This window comes from Canis lupus, chromosome 16, assembly GCF_048164855.1.
Source record: "Canis lupus baileyi chromosome 16, mCanLup2.hap1, whole genome shotgun sequence".
NCBI classification, from domain to species: domain Eukaryota; kingdom Metazoa; phylum Chordata; class Mammalia; order Carnivora; family Canidae; genus Canis; species Canis lupus.
This window is the reverse complement of record NC_132853.1, coordinates 47,584,067-47,607,159: the sequence shown is the minus strand read 5'-3', so window position 1 is coordinate 47,607,159 and position 23,093 is coordinate 47,584,067. Positions and strand designations below refer to the sequence as shown.

General features: G+C 42.3%; 1 protein-coding gene and 1 long non-coding RNA gene across 2 annotated transcripts in view; one reads left to right on the top strand and one right to left on the bottom strand.

Moving 5' to 3' along the window:
• The window catches only part of PITPNC1 (phosphatidylinositol transfer protein cytoplasmic 1), a 256,274-nt gene that overhangs the window by 193,028 nt on the left and 40,153 nt on the right, over window positions 1-23,093 (bottom strand). The gene's annotated exons all lie outside the window — the stretch shown is intronic.
• LOC140607556 (uncharacterized) lies at window positions 18,205-21,047 on the top strand. Its single transcript, XR_012009529.1, has 2 exons — window positions 18,205-18,279; window positions 20,851-21,047. It is a non-coding gene; the product is annotated as an uncharacterized lncRNA (long non-coding RNA).

Genomic DNA, 23,093 nt, shown 5'->3' with positions numbered 1-23,093 from the left:
TCTCTAAAACAACAACGTAAATTGTTCTGGAGGAGCCCAACTATCAGGCCACATGATACCCACAGAAAAAAATAATCCCCACTAAAGATCTGCTTATCAGGGGATACCTGAGTGGCTCAGTGGTTTAGCGTCTGCCTTTGGCCCAGGGCATGATCTTGGAGTCCCGGGATTGAGTCCCACATCAGACTCCCTGTGTGGAGCCTGCTTCTCCCTCTGCCTGTGTCTCTGCCGTTCTCTCTCTGTGTCTCTCGTGAATAAATGTTTTAAAAAAAATCTGCTTATCAGAATATGTAAAATTACAATATACCATGAAGAGAAAACAGCAAACACAGCAAACAAATCCAGGAACGTGAGATAATAAAGTAACAATTTGAAACAGAAGATACTAAATAAGTATGTTTTAAATACTAAATAAGTATCTTTAAAACTATTAATGACACAAAGGAGAAAATAAACCCTGAGAAAAAAATATGGAAAATGCAACATGTTTGAAAATAATCCAGATAGAACTCCAAATGAATGTTATAATCACTGGTATTAAAAAAAAAATCAACAGAAATATTAAGTAGCAGATTAGACACAAATGAAGAGAGGATTAAGTAAAAGAGAAGACAGACTTGAGGAAATTACCAAAGGGCAATAGAGAGATGAAAGGGACATGAAAGAGTGGCTGTGGGAAATAGGGACAATGGAAACATAAACAATGAGAAGGTCCAGATGAGAGAGAGAGAGAGAGAGAAAGGAGGTCCATCTGCATTGAATGCAAGATCCAGATAACAAAAATAAAGATTGTATTTTGGGCCCTTCAAGAAACAGATGCCAAGGAAGGATATTAGAGAAAACAGGAGAGGGTGAGGAGGATGTTCAAATCATGATGCGGGTGTAATTTCTAAAGGAGAGAGAAGAAGAAGGCATACTGGAGAGGATGAGACTCAGAATGAAGCACAGCTTTAAGAAAGTTTTGGCCATCTTGCTGTGGAATCCTTGAGCCAAAGCCACCCATTAGAGGAGTTCTACATCTTACAGGAATAGGCCAGCACTACAAGCCCCATCTCCTCAGGCCAACAGGGAGCAGCCCAGGGGAAGCATGGCTTTGGAGTAAATACTTAATGTGGCATCTGGGAGTCAGTCAACATTGCTTCCCACAGCAGGAGATGTGGAGGCACATTTTTATGGTTACTGAAATGAAGGAGAAGCAATATTGTAAAAGACAGTAGTTAAGGATGCTGCAGAACTGTGAAAGCCATAAACCCTCCAGGTGGAGAATACTACCAAATTCTAAGCAGGATAAATAAGAATAAATCTACACACATTGTGGTCAGCCTATTGAATATCAAAGACAATTAAATACCAAAAATGGGGAGAAATTATAATATTAAACAAAAAAGAAAATAAACCAGGCAGAGGTAGAATTGGAGCTGATTTCAGACTGCTATTTCAGTACACACATTAAACATCTAAGGAAAATAAATAAATAAATAAATAAGTATAAACATCTAAGGAAACAAAACTAGTAGATTAAAAAAAAGGGAGGAATTGATAAAATTCAAATTCTTTTTTTTTTAAGATTTTATTTATTTATTCATAGAGATGCAGAGAGAGAGAGAAAGAGGCAGAGACACAGGCAGAGGGAGAAGCAGGCTCCATGCAGAGAGCCCGACGTGGGACTCAATCCAGGGTCTCCAGATCACGCCCTGGGCTGCAGGCGGCGCTAAACCGCGGCGCCACCAGGCTGCCCGATAAAATTCAATTTCATAAGAGATAGGAAAGGAGGGGGAAAAAAGCAAAGGAAAAATGTTGGAAATAGCATGAAACAAGAGAAATAATCGAAAATATATTAGCAATTACAACAAATGCAAAAAAACTAAAGTAGATGGTTAAAAAAAATTCAGACTGGGTTTTTAAAAAATATAGGCTGTTTGTAAGAGGTACATATAAAATATAACAACATAGAAAAATGAAAAATAATGGTATTAGAAAACATATACTAGACAAATGCTAATCATAAAGATGGAGAAAGGCTTAAATAATTATATTAAGATCATCAAAACAGACTAAAGCAAAATCATCATTAGGATTGCACACTTACTGGTTCTTACCAGTTGGACAATTACTTAGCCTTTTGGAAACTGACTGATCTCATCCATGCATCCCATTTGCATCTATAGAATGGATGACAATAATAGAATATTTTTAAATCTGTAGCATGTTTTTCCTAACATAAGCAGAGAAAAAGCAAAATATTAATGTCTGTTTAATGTTTCCAGTGGTTGCCCAGGTCAGAGTTTCATTATTTTCTGTTCATTTTTATCTATTTGAATTGTTTTAAAAATAAAAACATTTTAATTAAGTTCCAAAACTCAATGTAAGTAAAATATAAGACCACAGTAAATGAAAATGTTCTCATATACCAGTTGGAAGAATAGAAACTATACAGCTTTCCTAGAGGACAATTTTGCAAGACACACCAAAGCTTTAAAAATGTAGATATCCCTTAATCCAGTGATTAAAATCTTATAATTTATCTCAAGGAATTAATCAGAGATGTGTACAAACACGTACTAGTTTACAGCTATTATATCTAATAGTGAAAAATTCAAAACAGCTTTAATGTAGGTGGGAAGTACTTGAGTAAATTTTAATGCATCTGTATAACAGAACAGTATGTAGTCATTTAAGAGTCAGGTTATAGAAGAATATTAATGGCAAGTATATTATACATTAATAAGTGAAAAAGATATGCAAAGCATTAAACATAGTATCAGCTTATTTTTACTAAAAAAATATATGTGTACAGGGGTGCTGAGTAGCTTAGTTGGTTGAGTGTGTGACTTGATTTCAGCTCATGATCGAGACCCACATCTGGCTCTGCACTGGGCGTGGAGCCTGCTTAAGAGTCTCTCTCTCCAAAAAAAAAAAAAAAAAATTCTCTCTCTCCCTCTCCCTTTGCCTCTCACCTCCCTCTTAAAAAAAAAAAAAAGTGTGTGGTATGTGTGTGTGTACATATGTACACTATGGAGTGGAAGGATATACAGTGACCATGCTACCAAAAAAACATCTTTGGATGATGGAGATTCTGTATGATTTTTGTTTTATTGTGCTTTCCTGTGTTTTCCAAGCTTTATGCAGTGAGCATATGGTGCTTTGCAATTAGAAAAAAGTAATCATTATTTCTAAAATAAGTGGCAATAATTCCAGTATATACGCTACCGCAGGGGTCCATAAACTATGTTCTGCAGGCCAAATCCAGCCTGCCACCCATTTCTGTACTGCCTGTGAGTTAATAATGGTTTTACATTTTTAAATGGCTGAAAATCAAAAGAAGAAGAATATTTACAATATATCATTCTAAATCTCTGTACTTAATCTTTACAACATCCCTGTGAAGTAGGGATTACTCATTTTATAGATGAGGGAACAGAAGCTTCTAGATAGGTATGTAAGTAGTCAAAGATCTCATAATTACTGAGTCTTTGTGCTGGCACTCAAACCCAAGGAGTCTTACCCCAGAGCTGAGGCTCTTAATCTGCTTCCCCTGTGAAAAGTTTTCCAACACTATCAGAGCTAACGCAGCCAGCACATTCTCATGAATTCTCAGGCTGGAAGACCATGGTGTTTTGAGGGAAGCTTTGTTGGATAACGAGGCCCCGTTTCTACCATGATAATAGGAAACACTAACTTTGAACTCCAATTAAGCAAAATGTTATTCTCCCCTGCCAAAATTCTCTTCTTCTCATTAGTAAATCTGTATTACAAAAAAATTGTACCCAATTATTATGTTTTGAATTTCATCAATAAAAATTTGTGGAAATTTGTTTTGTCTCTCATTACATAAGCACTTAAGCAACGTCCTTGGTACTGTTTCTTGGCCCACAAAGCCTAAAATATTTACTATCTGACCCTTTATAGAAAATGTCTGCAAAAAAAAAAAAGAAAGAAAGAAAGAAAATGTCTGCAGACCTCCATTCAAATTGAGAGAAAAGTGAAGAATTGGCAGGCACAGTACTGATGGACATCCCCTCTCCTAGAACTCAGAGTAACCAATAACCCATATGGTTCTCTTTTCCAAACTATTACACAAATTCTCAATCATTTAGAGAGTGACTTTCTTTCCTCTGTTTTTAACTCCCACCAAGGGGTGAGAGAAGAGAAAAGATGAGAAGAGAAGAGAAGAGAAATGAAGAGAAGAGAAATGAAGAGAAGAGAAATGAAGAGAAGAGAAATGAAGAGAAAAGAGATAAGACAAAGCAAAGAAAACAAAACAAAACTTAGTTCACTCAAGTTATTACTCTTAGAAACTCTGGCAAAAAATGTGTTCAGGGGAAGAGACTTGACTTTTATATCATCTCAGAAGTTAATTTATCACTGTCTTGTGTTACCTAAAATAATTTAGAATAGGCCACTCACACTAAATATCAGTTGGTTGGTTCATTCATTCATTCATTCATTCATTCATCATTCAACAAACTATATAAGTATTTAACAGGGACCTGCCTAATGGCATTCTGCTAAATGGATCAATCAGCCCTACAGTAGCTCACAGCTTAGACGATAAATATCAGTACAACACAGTATATTCTATAGTAGAAAGCTGTATTAAAAGACCACAGGAAATGCAAATCAAAACTATAGTGAGACATCACCACACACCCGTTACAATAGCTATAAGCAAAAGGACAGAAAATATCAAGTATTGGCAAGGATGTGGAGAAACCAAAACCCTATATGTTGCTAGTCACTATATAAAATGCAACAGCCACTTTGGAAGAGTATGCCAGTTTCTTCAGAAGTTACAGGGGAACTATAGGGTTACCTATAGGGTAAGGAGTAGAGTAGGGAGATGTGGTAACTGGACGATGGACATTAAGGAGGACATGTGAAGTGATGAGCACTGGATGTTATATGCAACTGATGAGTCACTGAACTCTACATCTGAAACTAATGATACATTATATGTTAATTAATTGAATTTAAATAAAATAAGATTTTTTAAAAAGTTAAATGTATAATTAACATCTGACCCTGAAATTCTTCTACTCCTAAATATCAACTCAAGAGGAATGGAAACAAATATTTGCACCAAACTTGTATACCAATGATCATAGAAGTATTTTCATAATAGACCCAAACTAGAAACAACCCAAGTATTCATCTACTGGTAACTGGGTAAAAAAAATGTGGTGCATCCATACAATAGAATACTACTCAGTGATTAAAAAAAAAAAAAGAGCCAACTACTGATACACTCAACAACATGGATGAACTCAAAAACAATATGCTAAGTGAAAGAAGCCACTCTCAAAAGATCAAGTATTATATGATTTTACATGAAATTTCTAGAAAAGACAAAATTATAGACAGAAAGCACATCGGTGGTTGCCTGGGATTGGGGTAAGTGCAAGGACTGACCACAAACAAGCATGAGGGAAATTTGTGGGATGATGGGAAATTATGAAACTGGATTGTGGTGATGGTTGCACAAATGTATGCATTTACTAGAACTCGTCAGTACACTGACCATGGGTGCACTAACAGTATGCAGATTATACCACAATAAAGCTGGTTTTGTTTTTTTTTTTTTTAAGATTTTATTTATTTGAGAGAGAAAGAGAACACAAGCAGGGGGAGGAGCAGAGGCAGAGGGAGAGGAAGAAGCAGACTCCTTGCTGAGCAGAGAGCCCAACTCGGAGCTCGATCCCAGGACCCTGAGATCATGACCTGAGTCAAAGGCAGATGTTCAACTGAGCCACCAAGGTGCCCCCACAATAAAGTTGTTTAAAATAAACTCAAGGAGCAAAGGGGCAGCTAACTGCCTCAAGTGGAAAAGAGGGTAGAGAAGGCTCTGGAAGAGGGAGAAATGTGTGATAATATTATAATAATGCACATGTAGTTGAGGCAAGGATTTAACAGTGTGCAAAGGCAAAGACATATAAAATGAAGGTAGTACTGGGGGAAGTAGAACAAATATGTGATACTGCAGGGCAGGGTAGCACTTAGAGAAGAGGATAAATGGGAAACCAGGAGGACTTGTTAGGAAGTTGGTACCTCATCCCATAGGTGATGAAAATCATTACAAATTTTAAGGAGGTTACTATCAAATTTGGGTTTTGGAAAGCTAGCTCTAAAGGCTATGTGAAAAGATGATCTATAGACTAAGAAAAAAAAAACCCAGAGGCTACACCCAGAGAAAAGATGAACACAAAGAGGCAGAGGTCAGATCAAAGAGACATTTGGAAGATAGAATGAACCCTTCCAGTTCTAACAAGGTAGTAGAAGAGAGAAGGCAGATGGCTTCTGGCCTCAGCACCTGAGAAGATGGCAGTGTTGCTGGAGGAAGCAAGGGCCACAGGGCCAGAAGCTGGTTTGGGGGGGAAGGATAATTTAATAAATTCTAGTTTGAGTTGACTCTGAGGTTCCATGAAGATATTCAGGTACAAACATCCAGTGTCAGCTGCAAAACTGGAAAGCCTCTGGGGCTGAAGCTATGCCTTGGGGAATCCTTAGCAAAAAGATGGTCACTAAAACCACTGAAGTGAGTTAAGACTCATTTGGATTCACACAAGCAGCAAGGTAGGCTCAAGATATAAAAAGACAAGAATCTACCTTCCGTGTCATGCCTGCAAAGGCGTTAAGAACATGTCTTTCCCTCTCTTGTTGTTCTGATTGTCAGTTTGTTCCCAGCAGACTGCGGAACAGATTTTTATAAAGAGTTAGAGATTATAAAACAAACATGCCAGGGATCCCTGGGTGGCTCAGCGGTTGAGCATCTGCTTTCTGCCCAGGGTGTGATCCTGGAGTCCCCAGATCGAGTCCCACATCAGGCTCCCTGCATGGAGCCTGCTTCTCCCTCTGCCTGTGTCTCTGCCTCTCTCTCTCTCTCTGTCTCTCATAAATAAATAAATAAATAAATAAATAAATAAATAAATAAATAAAATCTTTTAAAAAAATAAAAATGAATTTTAAAAAATAAAACAAATATGCCAAAGATGACAATCAAACTAGGGACAAATCTACACATTGAAGAGTATCTAACAGCAGAACATAACTGAGGCAATTTAGACTATACAGATCTGGTATCTAGAATGTGAGGTGCATGCTTTAGTTGCCTTTGAAACTCACACTGCTAATATGGGCATTATCTGCTCTTGCAGGTCCATACCTGTTGCCCTCAGCTCACCCACAACGATCCAAATGCACAACCGTTCTACAATTCTTTCAACAATAGGCTATGCAGGTCAGCACTCTGGGGACTTAGCTTCCCGGACCTTCCCAACACCCAACAATGGCTGACAAGCAAAGTGGCCAAAAAAATTTCATACGCTATTACATACAGGATATTAAGAATTGTAGAACAAAAGAACAGTGGACTAAATGCTAGGAGATCCAGAATCAACACTCTATTCTTCCATCGCAGACAAGTTAATTATATTCTTTGTGTGTACAAATGAGAATATAGCGCACAGAACAGATTTTGGAATTTTTAAGTGTTGGATGATATACGGTAATATTGCTTAAAAGTTGGCCGTATCATATATACAACCTCCAGTCTTTGAAGGGCCCTTATGAGTTCTCGTTGTGCTGTACTGTTTTAAGAGAGAGGAGTTACTGATGGTAAAATTTGAAAATAATTTATAAGAAATCATGCCTTGGAGTGGAGCAATTGCAGTATTACGATTCTACTTATGTCTATGACCTTTAATTCTGTTCAAGTCTATCTCTAGCCTTTTGGGTAAGAGAACTTTAAATGTGACCTGGAGCCATTCATTCCTCAATGAAGGTCCCATCACCCCCCACCCCCAAACACCCATCCACTCACAGTGACTGTGGTCTTTCACCAAGAGTGAGTCTCCCACCTTCCCCTCTGCCTTCTGCTTGGATAACCACCTGTCTGCCAGACAAAAAATTCTCTGAACCCGAGATGGAAGTGTCCATCTCTGTGTTCTCAGTACCTGGCATCACCAAAGGGGCTCAAGAGATGACCCCCAAAGTAAAAGAAGGAAATTAGAAGGAGGGAAGACTTCGAGGTATAACATATCAAAAAGAAAAGTTTCACATTTTTTATTTTCTTTTATTTTTTACAAAAAAATTTATTGATTTATTTGAGAGAGAGAGAGAGAGAGCAGAAGGAGGGAGAAGGAGAGAACCTCCAGCAGACTCTGTACTGAGCACAGAGCCTGACTGGGCCTCAATTCCACAACCCCGAGATCATGACCGAAGCCAAATTCAAGAGTCAAACACTTAACCGACTAAGCCACCAAGGTGCCCCTATTTTGTTTTTAAAGAAAAATTGCAGGGTGCCTGGGTGGCTCAGTCAGTTAAGCATCTGCCTTCGGCTCAGGTCATGATCCTGGGATCTTGGGGTCCTGGAATGAAGCCCCCCCCATCAGGCTCCCTGCTCAGCAGACAGTGTGCTTCTCCCTCTTCCTCTGCACCACCCCCTGTTTGTTTTCTCTCTCTCTCTTTCTCGGTCTCAAATAAATAATATTTTTAAAATAATTATAAAGAAAAATTGCATATACATAAGGTGTACAATATGATGACTTGGTATACATATAAATATTGAAATGATTACTATGGGCAGCCCGGGTGACTCAGTGGTTTAGCGTGGCCTTCAGCCCAGGGTGTGATCCTGGAGACCCAGGATCGAGTCCCGCATCGGGCTCCCTGCATGGAGCCTGCTTCTCCCTCTGCCTGTATATCTGCCTCTCTCTCTCTCTCTGTGTGTCTCATGAATAAATAAATAAAATCTTAAAAAAAAAAAAACAGAAATGATTACTACAGTAAAACTAATTAACATATCACCGCACACGGTTACCTTTTGTATGTGTATGTGCAATAATGTTTTAAAAGTCACTGGCTGGGGGCTTCTGGTTAGCTCAGTCCATAGAGCACACAACTCTTGATCTCTGGATGGTAAGTGCAAGCCCCACATCAGGTGTAGAGATTACATAAATAAATAAATAAATAAATAAATAAATAAATAAATAAATAAATCCTTTAAAAAATAAATTAATCAAATAAATAAAACTCTTGTCCATTCATCAACAGATGAATGGATAAACAGAATATGGTAGATACATACAATGGAGTCTTTTTCAGCCTTAAAATGCAGGAAATGCTGACACACGCTATAACGTGGAACCTAGGAAGCATTATGGTAAGTGAAATAATCCAGACAAAAAAAAAAAAAAAAAACACCACTGTATGATTTCACCCATATGAAGTACCTAAAATAGAATCATCAAATTCATAGAGACAAAAGTAGAAGGGTGTTTGACCGGGGCTGGGGTGGGGTGGGGTGAGTGGGGGAGTTAGTGTTTAATGGAGACAGAGTTTTTGTTGGGATGATGAAAAAGTTCTGGAAATACAGAAATTTGTGAACAATGAAGAGTGGTTACACAACATTGTGAATGTACTTAATGCTATCATACTGTACTCTTTTTAAAAAAGGTTGCAATGGTAAACTTTATCTTTCATATATATATACATATATATATCTCCAGTTTTTTGGAAGATTTTTATTTATTTCAGAGAGTGAGCACAAACAGGAGGCAGAGGGAGAGAGAGAGAAGCAGGTTCCCCACTGAGCAGGAAGCCTGGTGCGGGACTCGATCCCAGGAACCTGGGATCCTGACCTGATCAGAAGACAGACACTTAACCAACTGAGCCACTCAGGTGCTCCTAACCACAATTTTTTAAGAAGTCCCCTGTACAAGATGCCTTCTGAGGAGGAAGGATACGAGACTATGGCTTCTGGCCCACTTTTAGGTAGCTATTTCTTTATTAGTTAAGTTCTTAAATATCTTAAATATCTAATTAATAGCAAGAATAAAAACACATTTAGCATTCACAGAGCTCAGTGTCCAAATGTCTCAAGTCCTTAATTTGTTTTATTTTTTTAAGATTTTATTTATTTATTCATGATAGACACAGAGAGAGAGAGAGGCAGAGACACAGGCAGAGGGAGAAGCAGGCTCCACACAGGGAGCCCAACCTGGGATCCCGGGTCTCCAGGATCATGCCCTGGGGCCAAAGGCAGGCACTAAACCACTGAGCAACCCTGGGATCCCTCAAGTCCTTAATTTGGAATATACCACAAGATTCATGAACCTGATTCTAAATTTACTTCTAAATCACGAAAGCAAAAATGAAGTGTGATATCAGTTGGGTTTTCTGGGAGTGTAAGTGTTGTTGTAGATGTCTTGTTATTTTAATTGTTGGTAATCACTGGCTAATGTGTTACTCTCACTGCCAGAAAGATAAACAGTTAAGTAATTAAAATGCTCAAAACCTGACCTAAGAAAGGAAAAAGTTTGTGTTGCTATCACTTTCCTTTTAGCATCAATTGTGATTCATGCATCGAAGGACTAACCTTTGAAAAAGAGATGAAGTAGCTATCATATTTGCCTTTTTTGGTAACTAGCTGTGTATAACTATTTCATTGTCCCTTTCGCCACCTCCAAACAGAGAAAGTTGTTCAGTTTCAGTTTTCCAAGATTTCTAGGTTATCATGTTGAAGTTCTCATGCAAGCAAAACCTCCCACCAATGTTAGATGTCTTGTCAAGGTAAAGACAGGAAGATTTTTTTTCTTTGATATCTGTCAAGAAAATATAGAAGTATGCTTATTACTTTTTTTTTTTTTTAAGTCCTTTTCCTTTTATGCTTATTCCAATGGCAGTTTAACAAATAATCTTTTGGGTCCTCAGCAAGGCTTCCAATGGGTGATTAGAATGTATAAGCTGACAGGCTCCAAATGAAATGAACAATACCCAGTGTCAGGCTGCAAAAGAAGTGTGTATCGACACCATCAAAAGCAATTCTCTGGGTCACATTTCACTTCTTCCAAACACCAATCCTTTCCAGAGTCAAACATGGAAGAGCAGAAAGTGCTAGAAGGGACTCTGCTCTATTGACACGGACACCCCTCAGCAGGTCAGCGTAAATTATAGGAGTACAACCAAACGGTTTTAATTGCCTGGGTCTCATGGCACAGGTGACAAGGGGGATGAGCATAAAAATGTTAGCCCTTCAAGGATCAGAGCAATAAATACTTTGGTAGAAGTACTCCCCTCTGCAGTTCAGCAAATACGGCCAAATGGTGGTTTTGACTGTGGATGATGAGAAAGGACTTTGCACCAGAAACTCTCAACCTTTGAGAAAGACTAGGATCACACAGCCAGGAAAGAGAGGAGAGAATGGCCTGGTGGTGGTTCTAGACAGGCCCAGTGGAGGGGAAAAACAGGAGGTAAGATTATGAAAGCGGAAACCCAAAGAAAGCACGTGTGAAGCACCTCCAAAGGGCAGCATTTTGGTCCTGAAGAAGCCTTGCACCCTCTCCTAGAAGTCAGGGAAAACTGACCCAGTTCTGAGTACACCGGGTCCCAGATGAAAATCTGGGGAAAAAAAGAAAATCACTTTGACTCTGGGGAGAAGTAGAACAGATGGTCATACACAGAGAGACATAAGCAGATTGAAGTGACCAAAGGGGAAAAAAAACAAAAAACCCAAACCACCCAGATTAAGCCCACAAATCATTTTCAATAAGCCTTTCCAGCAAGGCAATGTAATAAGATAAATAAGTCTTAGGGATGTAGTGTGCAGTATGGTGACTGTAGTTAACAACACTGTATATTTGAAAGTTGCTAAGAGAGTAGATCTTAAAAATTCTCATTACAGGAAAAATAATAATAATAATAAAACAACAACAGCAAAACAGCAAGGTTTAGCTGATATCCCAGGTAAAATTTCAGCAAACACCCTCAAAGAAAGGGGCTTCTCCCTGGGGTTTCTTTTTTCTTTTTTTAAAGATTTATTTATTTATTATAGACATAGAGAGAGAGAGAGAGAGAGAGGCAGAGACACAGGAGGAGAGAGAAGCAGGCCCCAGGAGCCCGACGTGGGACTCGATCCAGGGACTCCAGGATCAAGCCCTGGGCCAAAGGCAGGCGCTAAACCGCTGAGCCACCCAGGGATCCTCTCTGGGGTTTCAAAGACAAAGCTAGCTTCATATCCGCAGCTCCCAGGACCCAGAAAGGCATATTGCGCTGGGGAAATGGGGTGTGCAACCTTTGAGCCTTGTATAAATAATCAACTCTTCCTTTAGAGATTCTAAAATGTCTTGTCCTCCTAAGAGATTCCAGGGAGCAAGAAATGAATAAACTCACTCCGCACTGTTCTTCTGTTTCTCCTAACTTAAATTTTTAAAAAGACCTTAAGCAGAAACAAAATTATTTCTTTACCATATTCCTCAATTCTGCATCATATTCTGATTCAGCTTGCACCTACTTTAACTTCCCTTTTTTTTTTTTTTTTCTCAAACCCAGAAGAATTTCTCCCCTCTCTTGATGGAAAAGGCTCCAGTAAAAGGGGTGGTTGTGTCCTAGTTTTAAAAAGTGCTGAAGAGGCAGGTCCTAAAGCAACATAGAGAAAACTATTACTTTGGGGGGCTGGGTGGTGGGGAGGAACTCAACCCAACAAAAGATACCTGAGTGGAACTTCTAGAGCAATTCAAGCCTTAACGTTCCAAATATCTAAACAATGGCCTCTATTTATGCACAGTTCAAAAGACCTCGTGGCATCAGAAGGCACCTTCCGAATAAGATTGCAGCTAATTCTCTCAGCAGCAGAAATCCACCCCCATGAATAACAAAGCTTCGCTCTGTTATTCATAGTAAGGATTAAACCCAGTGGGATAAAATGCACAGCTGCCAGGTCACCTTCCTGTAAGGCACTGAGCGTGGAAAACCGACTTCTCATTTCTCCCCCACTAAAGCCTGATGGTTGGTACAGGAACCAGTTCCTTGAAAAGGCACCTGTCGCAATATCGCTGTTAAGGGAGAAATTCGTCAACAAGGAAGATGCTTCCAGAGGCAGAGCTGAAGGAGGCTAGGCAAATATTACTACAGTCCCAAGCCTCAGGTCACAAGGGTGAGGGCAACCCTTCAAAGTAAGGCAATGATAACATAAAAGGGGACCAGAGTCCCCCAGTTCTACCTGGCTGGCTCAGTCGGTAGAACTTGGTTGGGACACTTGATCTTGGGGGTCTTGGGTTCGGGCCCCACATTGGGCCTAGAGCTTTCTTTTTAAAAAATGAATGAATGGGGATCCCTGGGTGGCGCAGCGATTTTGCGCCTGCCTTTGGCCCAGGGCACGATCCTGGAGACCCAGGATCGAATCCCACATCAGGATCCCGGTGCATGGAGCCTGCTTCTCCCTCTGCCTGTGTCTTTGCCTCTCTCTCTCTCTCTCTGTGACTATCACAAAAAAAAAAAAAAAAAAAAAAAAAAATGAATGAATGAATGACCAAAACTCCAAGTTTCCCAGCCTATCCCCACCCCTCCAAAAGGCTGCCTCCAGAGCAAGGGAGTGGGGGTGGCTAGCAGCCCCTCCTGCCCAGGGCTGGGTGTCCTTCCCCACTCACTGCTCCCCACCCTGCCCCATTCGGGTCAATACAGTCTGCGGACCACGTGTGGCACACAGGACTTCATACCTTCCCACTTACAGACCTTCTTTGCCAAAATCCATATCCATCTTTCAGGATTTGCTTCGTGGGGCCTCCCCATGATCCCAACCCACTGTGAACTCTTCTTTGCACCTGGTTCATATTGAGTTGGTAATCAATTAAAAGCTTAATGTCCTTCCTGAAATCATTAGAGGCGGAAGAACAGGTTGTCTGGGATTTGCTTCGAAAGTCATCCAGGGCTGGGGGCAGAGGGCAGGGCATTACGAGAAGCTGAATTGGCCGTAGGTAGTTGGCAGGTGGGTACATGTGGGCTCATCACACAGGGCTCCCTACTTTTGCTTCGTTGGACACTTTCACAGTAAAAATCTGAAAATAACTAGTGTCACAAAGGCGGCTAAGGACAGAGCCAAGATTGGACTCCATATTTTAAGATCAGTGCCCTCCCTGCCTGCTATTGTTTTTAATGAATTATTTCATAGTTGCTGTTCCTGCTTTTTTCACTGTATCCAAAATTGTATTCATTATTCATGTGACATGAAAGGCCGGTTGCTCTCCTCAAAGAGCAGGCGGTGTAACTGGGGACACAGGTAAACAGATAAATCACAGTGGAAATAGTGAGTGTAACAGCCAAGATAGGAATCCGAGTGGAAGCGAACAGTTTTCAGGGGGGAGAGGGGGAGGGAACAGACCAATTACGCCTGCTTCAGGGGCCCAAACATGAAGCCCAGCCAGGAGGTGGTGTCCCAGGTGGAGCTCAAGAGCCAAGCAGGGTTATTTTCGGTAAAAGAGTTTGGAAGCAGAGGCAAAACTCAGGAAGGGGCAATGGTGCAGACTTGCAGAGGCCAGGTGAGTAAGGAACAGGGTCAGGTGGGGGCAGATGCCCTGGGGAGGTGAGTGGGGGCCAGGAGGTGATAGGGCTTGAAGTCGAGCCAAGGGCGTTGGATTTCACCTCTTCGGCAATCAGGAGCCTACATGCAAGTGACGTAATCACCGTTGGTCTATTAGGAAGGTAACTGGCAGCTGTGTACATGACAGCGGGGGTGGGCTCTCCAAACCGACCAGCGCCAGGATTAGGATGAACCAGGGAGGTACAAAATCCAGGGGGTGCCAGAAAGCTCAGCAATCCAGACAAGTCTTACTTTAACGCAGTCTTTTTCTAAAATCAAAGTTAATGCAAGAATTAACTTTACACAATTAAAAAAAAATCCAAACTGTAAATAAAGGCAGGCTGTTGCTGTTTGTTTTACAACCCGGCTTAGGCTTATTATGCAACTGGCCGTGAAAACCTCCCCCCCACCTCCCCATCCTCCACCCCCACTCCACTGGGTGAGTCTAAGAGGGCTGACAATGATACGGGAACAGATTGAACAACATGAGGCTTTATATATATTGGTGGGTTGTTTTTTTTTTTAATATTGTAGAGCTTTTATTAACTTTTCCCACTTGGTTCGCAATATGGGAGGATATTTTGATAAGTGCACAGAGGGACACACAGCTTTCTTTGCCTGGGGCTCCAATATGGCTCAGCAGGGCTCTCAATAGACCGGGCAGTAAATGAGGAGGGACTGCCCTAAAAAGCAAGAGCAAATGCCCAGAGGGTGAAAGAGGAGAGGCCAGATTCAAGCAACATTTCTAGGGCAGAAATGAGAGAGGTGGAAATGCAGGAGAAGTGTGAGCCTAGGACTCAGCTCAAGCAGGGTGTATTCCACTCAACTACATCCTGCGTGCTTCAAGGGCAAATATCCCATTTGCTTGTCTTTTGTATCATTCTGCACCCAACTCAGTAAGTTCCTGTTAACTAATTCAGCGGAAAAGAAGAGCTTAAATCCAAAGCACACACGACGGAAACCAGAAAATGTGTAGTTCTTACTCCGTGCTGCCTCCCTCAATGAAGCGCAGGGCACACTCATGAATATTCAAGACACAGACACCCATTAACGATGACTAAGACCCCCAAAGTCTAGTAAGTTACTTGAGTGACACTCTGCTGTCATCCTCCCATCTCATTTTGCATCCTCAGGACTAAGGAGGAGAATAAGGTACGGGCTCAGCTTAGGGAGCCCAGAGCTACAACCAGATTTGGAGAAAGGCTGACAAAAGTGTTGTCCCCAGCCCCCTTGTACAACAGGAGAGATGACTGAGCGGCCTGACAGTCGCCCAGAGCAAATATTAACTGCGTTCCCACCACGTCCTCCTTCCGAGTCCCACTCTGCTCAGGTTGGCTGCAGCCTTCCGTGGTAAGAACGCATTTGCTCCATCTCCGTGGAGGGAACCAAAGGGCAGCTCAGGACTGGGGATGGTTCAAGGGACAGTTAAGAGTGAGGTGTCACCCAGATGAGTCACCAGGTGCGGAAATCCGCTGGAGACTGACGATGACCAGGAAGACCTTCATCAGTGAAAGCCACTATGTAACCCAATGTCTAGATGGCTTCGGGAGGCTCAGTGGGATGACAGAGATGACAAGTTGGGGCCCGAGGCGAGGCTCAGGCCAGAAGCTATGACTAAACAGGAAATCGGTTACTTGGCAGTTGAGCGGATGTAGGAGTGTTCAAAGCACAGGCACGGGGCTACACTCGGATACATCCTACGATGTGAAAACAAAGCTGCCTTAACCCTGCCAGCTGTGTGAGAGACTTGCCTGCTTAGGTTGGTACCTGCTTGGGTCTCCTGGAGAACCTAATTCTTGGTGAATAACAATGAATAGCTTAAAGCCACCGTTTACTGGGAGTCTATTCTGCACCCAGTGCTTCACCCACCCTGATTCTTAAACCACTCAAAAGCCCTGCAACAGAAAGTGCTATTTTCGGTTTTACAAAAAGGAGCTCAGAGAGGTTAAGTCATTTGCTTGAGGTCACAGAGCAGGTCCTGAAGGCGCTGGAGTTCAAACCCAGAGCAAAGCCAGGCTTAGAGGAATGAGGAACTTTTCCTTTCAATCTCTCGATGACCTCACTTTTGGTTGGAGGGAGGTTATGAGGTCGGTTTGCCAGTGCAGAGTGAGATCCTGTCTTCAACATTTTCATATTTTGTCTACCATGGAGTATTTGCACTCATTCTGATTTTTTTAAGCATCTCGTATTCAAATATTATTTATGAATTTTTTGCACCCAAGAGGCATGTCTCACTGGCCTCACCCACAGTTGGGCTCTGCTCCAGGCTGCCAGTGACCTGCGATCACCTGAATGAAGCCTGTGTTCTCATTTCTGTTTTTCCACTTTCCTCCTGTCTCGCAAGTTTTCTATACTGCCTACTGGGAAAGAGGTATTTGTTTTTGTTTTTTTTTATTTGTTGGTTTGTTTCTTTTGTTTGTTGCTGTCATTGTTCATTTTGTCTTTTCCTTTATCCTCCTTCTTTATTCATCGAAGGCCAGGATACTTAAAAGCAAGAAATTGGCAAAAGGTGATAAATTGAAAATTTGGGCTGCAAAACTTTCTCAAAGTCCATGAATATACCCAAACACACTTAAAAAGGAAGTGTCTAAGAGTCATGTGTTGCCCCCTGCCCAAGGCTGGAGAATACATTTATTTTTATAATAAGAAATGAGCTTCCGTAAAGATCAGATCTTCACACATCTGCTTGACAAAATTATCTCTGAGCCCCATTACTAGACACAAAATTAAACAAATACTCTGAGCTGAGGCTGTGGGTTGTCACTGGTGGCTGCAGGGAGAAAAGTCATCCTTTTTATTTCTAAACTTTTGTTTCTACAAATGTGGTACTGTTATGACATACTCCAGGATGAGGAGGGGAACAGCCACGCCAACAGCAAACACAGCTGTTTTGATTCGTATTCTGTGGGTTGTGGTTTTTTGTTTTGTTTTGTTTTGTTTTATTAACTAAATACAGTGTTTGGTTTAAAAAAAAAAATCACCATCAGGACGCTCATCGGTGACACAGGAGAGAAACTGACACAGAAATTGACTCCATCCAGGTACACATACCTAACCAGGTTTGCCATTTCAGCCCAGATTTCAATAAAAGAAGTATTCATTTAGCGCCTACTGTGTGTCCAGACACAGCCAGGAATTCGAATCACCAAGACTAAAGGCCAGGTTTCCAGGGCATCACCATTTGGACTTGTGTTTTACAGGAGAGTGTAGTCCACTAGTTTAATGAAAAATTTTTTTAAAAGTCTGAACTTGGCCCATATACATTTTCTATAAGACAAGCCAAGAGAGGGCACCTGGGTGGCTCTGTTAGTTAAGCATCTGCCTTCAGCTCAGGTCATGACCCCAGGGTCCTGGGATGGAGCCCAGGGTCCCTGATCAGCAGGAAGTCTGCTTCTCCCTCTCCCTCTGCCTGCTGCTCTCCCTGCTCTCTGTCAAATAAATAAATCTTATTAAAAAAAAAAAAGTCCAAGAGAATGTAGAGGAGCAGAAGGGGTTGACTTCTGGCAGGATTACAAAAAAATTAAATTTTGTGCCCTGGAGTTTTCTCTTCCTTTTTAGTACTTTCAACTCTAAACAAAAAAGACCAGGAGCAATAAGCCTGTGTGGCAGGACCACTTTTTGTTTCTGGGGCGGAGGAGTACACTTCTGGATTCCTTCTCCAGTTCTCCTAGTTGACCCTATCTAATGAACATTCAAAAGGGAGGAAGGAGAAATTACTCTGGGCTCAGAAAATCAATGTTAAAAGTCCAGATTCTAAAACCCACACATACTATGCATTAGAAAGTCATTTAGGCCCTCACTCTGTCCTCTTCACCCAAATTCTAACTAAGATCTTAATCTGGTTTCTCTGCCCACAGGAGTTTAGGGCACAGAGTGCAAGGGGTGGTGGACTCACTGACTTGCAGAGCCCACGCCCTGTGGATGGCCAGGTAAGATTATCATACTTAATGACCTGCAGGCAGGCGCCACCTGGTCTCAAGCCTATTCACTCACTCACTCACTCACTCACTCACTCATACATTCCACCACCTTCATCTGAATCCTAATACTCCTTCAAATTCCTAGCAATACCACCCCCTCCCCCGACTTCAAGGGAGGGCCTCAGAGCTGCCAGTGCTCCTGAGAAGACCATGCTCCCCACCCCAACCCCAGTGCACATCTCCTGAGCCCAAAGACCCTTAGGTGGTCTATTAGTCTCTCCTGTGGCTGCGGTAACAAGAGTCCTATAGACTGCAGGGCTCAAAGCAACAGAAATGAACTCTCCCAAAATTCTGGAGGCTCAAAATCCACATTCGGAAGTCATACTTCCCTGAAGGCTTTAGGGAAGAATCCTTCCTCTCCTCTTCCAGCTTCTGCCCCCCCCTCGCCCCCCCGCCCCGCATCCGTTGGCTTGTGGCTGTATCCCTCCAATTTCTGCCTGTGTCTTCTCCTATAGTCACTGGATTTCAACCCAGGATGATTTCATCTCAAGATCCTTAACCAATTATACCTACAAAGACCCTATTTCCAAATAAGGTCTCATTCAGAGGTTCCAGGTGGATGTGAATTTTGAGGGGACACTATTCAACCCACTACTGATTTCCTATCTTCCCAAAAAAGCTGTCAGGGCAAATCCCCTTTGCCTCAGCATCCACAAAAATCCAAGAATCCCTGGTACCTCTGACTTTTACCCCTGTTCCCACTGTTACCTCAACTTTCCACATAGCAAACAGAGTATCTAAATAATTATATAAAGCTAAATATATAATTATATATTTTACATAAATTATATAATAAATATAAATCAAATTGTATCCCTCCCCTGCTTACAAATCTCAGTGGCGGGGCACCTGGGTGGCTCACTGGTTGAGCGTCTGCCTTCAGCTCAGGTTGTGAGTCCGGGGTCCTAGGATCAAGTCCTGCATCAGGCTCCCCACAGGAAGCCTGCTTCACCCTCTGCCTATGTTTCTGCCTCTCTGTCTCTCATAAATAAATAAATAAATAAAATCTTAAAAAAAAAAAAAAAAAAAACAATCTCAGTGGCTCCTATGCAAGAGGACATCTCCCAATCTCCTGGCCACCCTCCAAAGCCCTGCACAGTCTCCCCTATGTGTACCCCTCAACTTCCCTTCATTCTCCCTCTCCTACTTCACCATTTCCTGCTCTCCTCCTGGCTCACCCAGGTTTACCTTCACTCGTCCCTTCCCGAACACACCAAGGTCATTCCAGCATTCGCTGATCCCTCCGTCTGTCTGGACGACTGTCCTCCAGACTGTCACATGGATCAGATAGATCATTGTTCAAACATCAAGTCCTCAGAAAAACCTTCTCCACCCATCGTATTTAGAATAACACCCCCCCCCCCCAACATACACACACCTTAGGTCGCTCTTGATTACATCACCTTAATTTAATTTTACAGCATATGACATGATTATAGATACATGATATCCAAAAAACATCTTCTTTATTTCCAAGTTTGCTAATTTACAGTCCTGTCCTGCAATAGAATGTCAGCCCCAGGAGGTCTTCACAGTTTAGTGAGAGGATACAGATATGCAAAAAAGTAGTAACACTTACTAGGCCCAGGCCAGAACTGTTTTGTGGATTTTATCTCACAACAAGCCTACAAGGTAGGTACTATTATTATTCCTATTTTACAGATGAAGCAACTAAGATAGGAGAACTTGCCCAAGGGAAGCTAGGGTTCAAATCAGGTTCTAGCTGCTGTGCTCGTTAGTATAGTGGTGAGTATCCCCGCCTGTCAAATCAGGTTTTAGATCCCGATCCCGTGCCATTGGCTTCCACACCTTGGCCTGCCTCCCAAACAAAGATTACAGCACTTTGCCAAGGGGCATCTAAAGGTTATGCAATAGGCCTGTGCAGGGCAGGATGAGGAAACTCCGCCTGAGTGGGGGTGGGCACTTCCTTTTGCAGCTGAGCTCTCGGGCAAAGGAGGCAACCAATGAGTATAAATGGACAGGGAGCACAGAGAGTGTGGCAGAAAGCCGACTGCATTCAGGGACTGCAAGGTAGTTTCTGGTCCTCTGCTGCAAGCATGGGGAGGGGCCACTGCCTCTGAGCTATCAGCATTAAGTACCGTGGCTGCAGGACTCATTCCCAACCTGCAGCCTGCTTCTAAGTACTGAGCTCTTGCCTGCTTGACAACTGGAATCAAGGTTTTCTCTTTTTTTTCTTTTTTTTTTTCTTAAACATTATATTGATTTATTTATGAAAGACACACAGAGAGAGGCAGAGACATAGGCAGAGGGAGGGGCAGGTTCCCGGTGGGGACCCCATGTGGGACTCAAGGATCATGCCCTGAGCCAAAGGCAGACACTTACCGCTTAACCACTGAGCCACCCAGGCATCCCAAGGCTCTCTCTTAAACCAGATATACCTTTGTTTCTGGGCCCCAGCCTTGCTCTGCTCCATCTCCCGGAGAGCCGGGTCCTATTCTAAGCCTCAGGAGCAATGCCATTTGCCAAGTGATGCCTAGTAGCTCTCTCTCTCCCTTCTAGAGCTGGCTTCCCTCCGTCTGGCTCCACTAAGCCCGTATCTGACATCACTGGCAAGGAGAAGACAAGAAAACAATCAAAAGCAGAAGGAGAACTACTTACTTAGTGCAGGAGCAAAAGGCTCTTTTGCCAAACATCTGCAAGTCCTATTCTGTGATTCCTTTGGGTCTCTGTTCAAATATAACTCCATCGAAGTCCTTCTCCCGTGTCTTTCCCCATGCCTGTTCTCTGTCCCTTGACTCTACTTTTTTTTTTAATCTCTCCCTGACATTATATTTCTATGTTTTGTATGTTTACGGGTTATTGGCTGGATCTCTTCCCCACTGTCCCCAGTAGAGGACAGGGAATTTGTTTTAGTCATTGCTGCATATTGCTATTGCTCAGAGCAGTGCCTGGCACGTAATAATCATTCAATAAACAGTAGTCAGCTGCAAGAGAACAGAAGTCCCCACGTACCTGAAATCGTACCTAAAATCGGTAGGGAGAACACACTATAACAGCTGATGTTTACAAAGATTTCTCAAGAAGTCAAGGCAGGGAACTATTTATTTTTTCTTAGGGTTAAACAAGATAATGTTCCTAAAGGCGGTAACAAAGTTTCTGGAATATAGCAAGCCCATAGAAATGGTCAGCAATGACTATAGGAGACGTTCTGGAAACATGGTCTGGGTAAACCTCCCTTACCAGGAACTCCCAGTTCATTTCCTGAGAGTTTCAGAGACTTGGAGCTTTCCTGGAGAGAGAATCCACTGGGGAAATAGGAGGTAGTGTGGGTGTGGTCGGTTTCTGGGCAAAACTGAAAATACCTGATAAAAATATTTGTCAAAGAGAGGGCACTTTATTTATTTATTATTGGGGGGTGGCGGAGGACAAAGAGAGAGGGAGAGAGAGAATTCCACGCAGACTCCTCACTGAGCACAGAGCGCCAGGTGGGGTTCGATCCCATGACCCTGAGATGGTGACCAGAGCCAAAACCAAGAACCAGTGGCTCAACCGACTGAGCCACCCAGGCACCCCGAGAGGAGACGTTAAATAAAGGTGTTGCTCCTGAAATAAACATACAGCCCACTGTCAAGAAAGGCGCGACTTCAGAATAAACGATCCGCACGCGGCCCTCGAGATCAAGTATGTGTGCAGATGTGTGAACTCTGTGTGTCTGCGAGCTCGTGCTTTGAAGAGGAGTTGTGGTGGGAGACCAAGCTCCATCAGCAGTCAAGGCCACAGAAACCAGTCTGTTTGACACATTACCATGCAATTAAACAGAGGGCGCATGAGATCTATTTTAAGCACATCCTTCCCTTAGTCTTAGTTTTCTGCTCAACTTCCAAGTCCTCGCCAGCCAAAACCGCAACTGAAAAACTGCAGTTGAAAAACTGCAACCTCACTGCACTATCAAGGAATATTCTAATCGTACCCTAAAACCAAAAGGCCAGGAGAGCCGCGTTGCTGTCGTGAATGATGGTGTAAATAACTGGAGGGTAAGACAAGACAGGAAACAAACACACAAGTGTTTTTCACGTTAAAGATCCTTTTTTTTTTAAGATTTTATTTATTTATTCATGAGAGACACACACACAGAGAGAGAGAGAGAGAGAGAGAGAGAGGCAGAGACACAGGCAATGAGAGAAGCAGGCTCCATGCAGGGAGCCCAATGTGGGACTAGATCCTGGGTCTCCAGGATCAGGCCCTGGGCTGAAGGCAGGCGCTAAACCACTGAGCTACCCAGGGATCCCTTATGTTAAAGATCCTTAATGGGATATAGCACATCATGACGTAGAAACACATAACACACTTCTTTCAACGTTCCAAGTTTTCACACCACAAAAGCAGCAGAGGGAGGGAATGATCCAGAGAGGTTAATGTTTAGAACCTCCTCTACATCTGGAATTTTCTTAAATTCTTTATAAATCTTTTTTTTTAATTTATTTATTCATGAGAGACGGGGGGGGGGGGGCGGGGGGGGCACAGACACAGGCAGAGAGAGAAGCAGGCTCCATGCAGGGAGCCCAATGTGGGACTCCATCCTGGGACTCCAGAATCAGACCCTGGACTGAAGGTGGCGCTAAGCCGCTGAGCCACCCAGGGATCCCCAAACTATAAATCTTATCTCTCTACCTCTGAAAGGTATCCCTTTTGCAGGTGGGCAGAATGAGGCTCAGAACAGTTCAGTAATGTGCCCCATGTGGCTGGGATTCAGAACCCATTCCTGAAGTTGTACTGTTTCAAAGTAATGCTCTTTTGGCAAC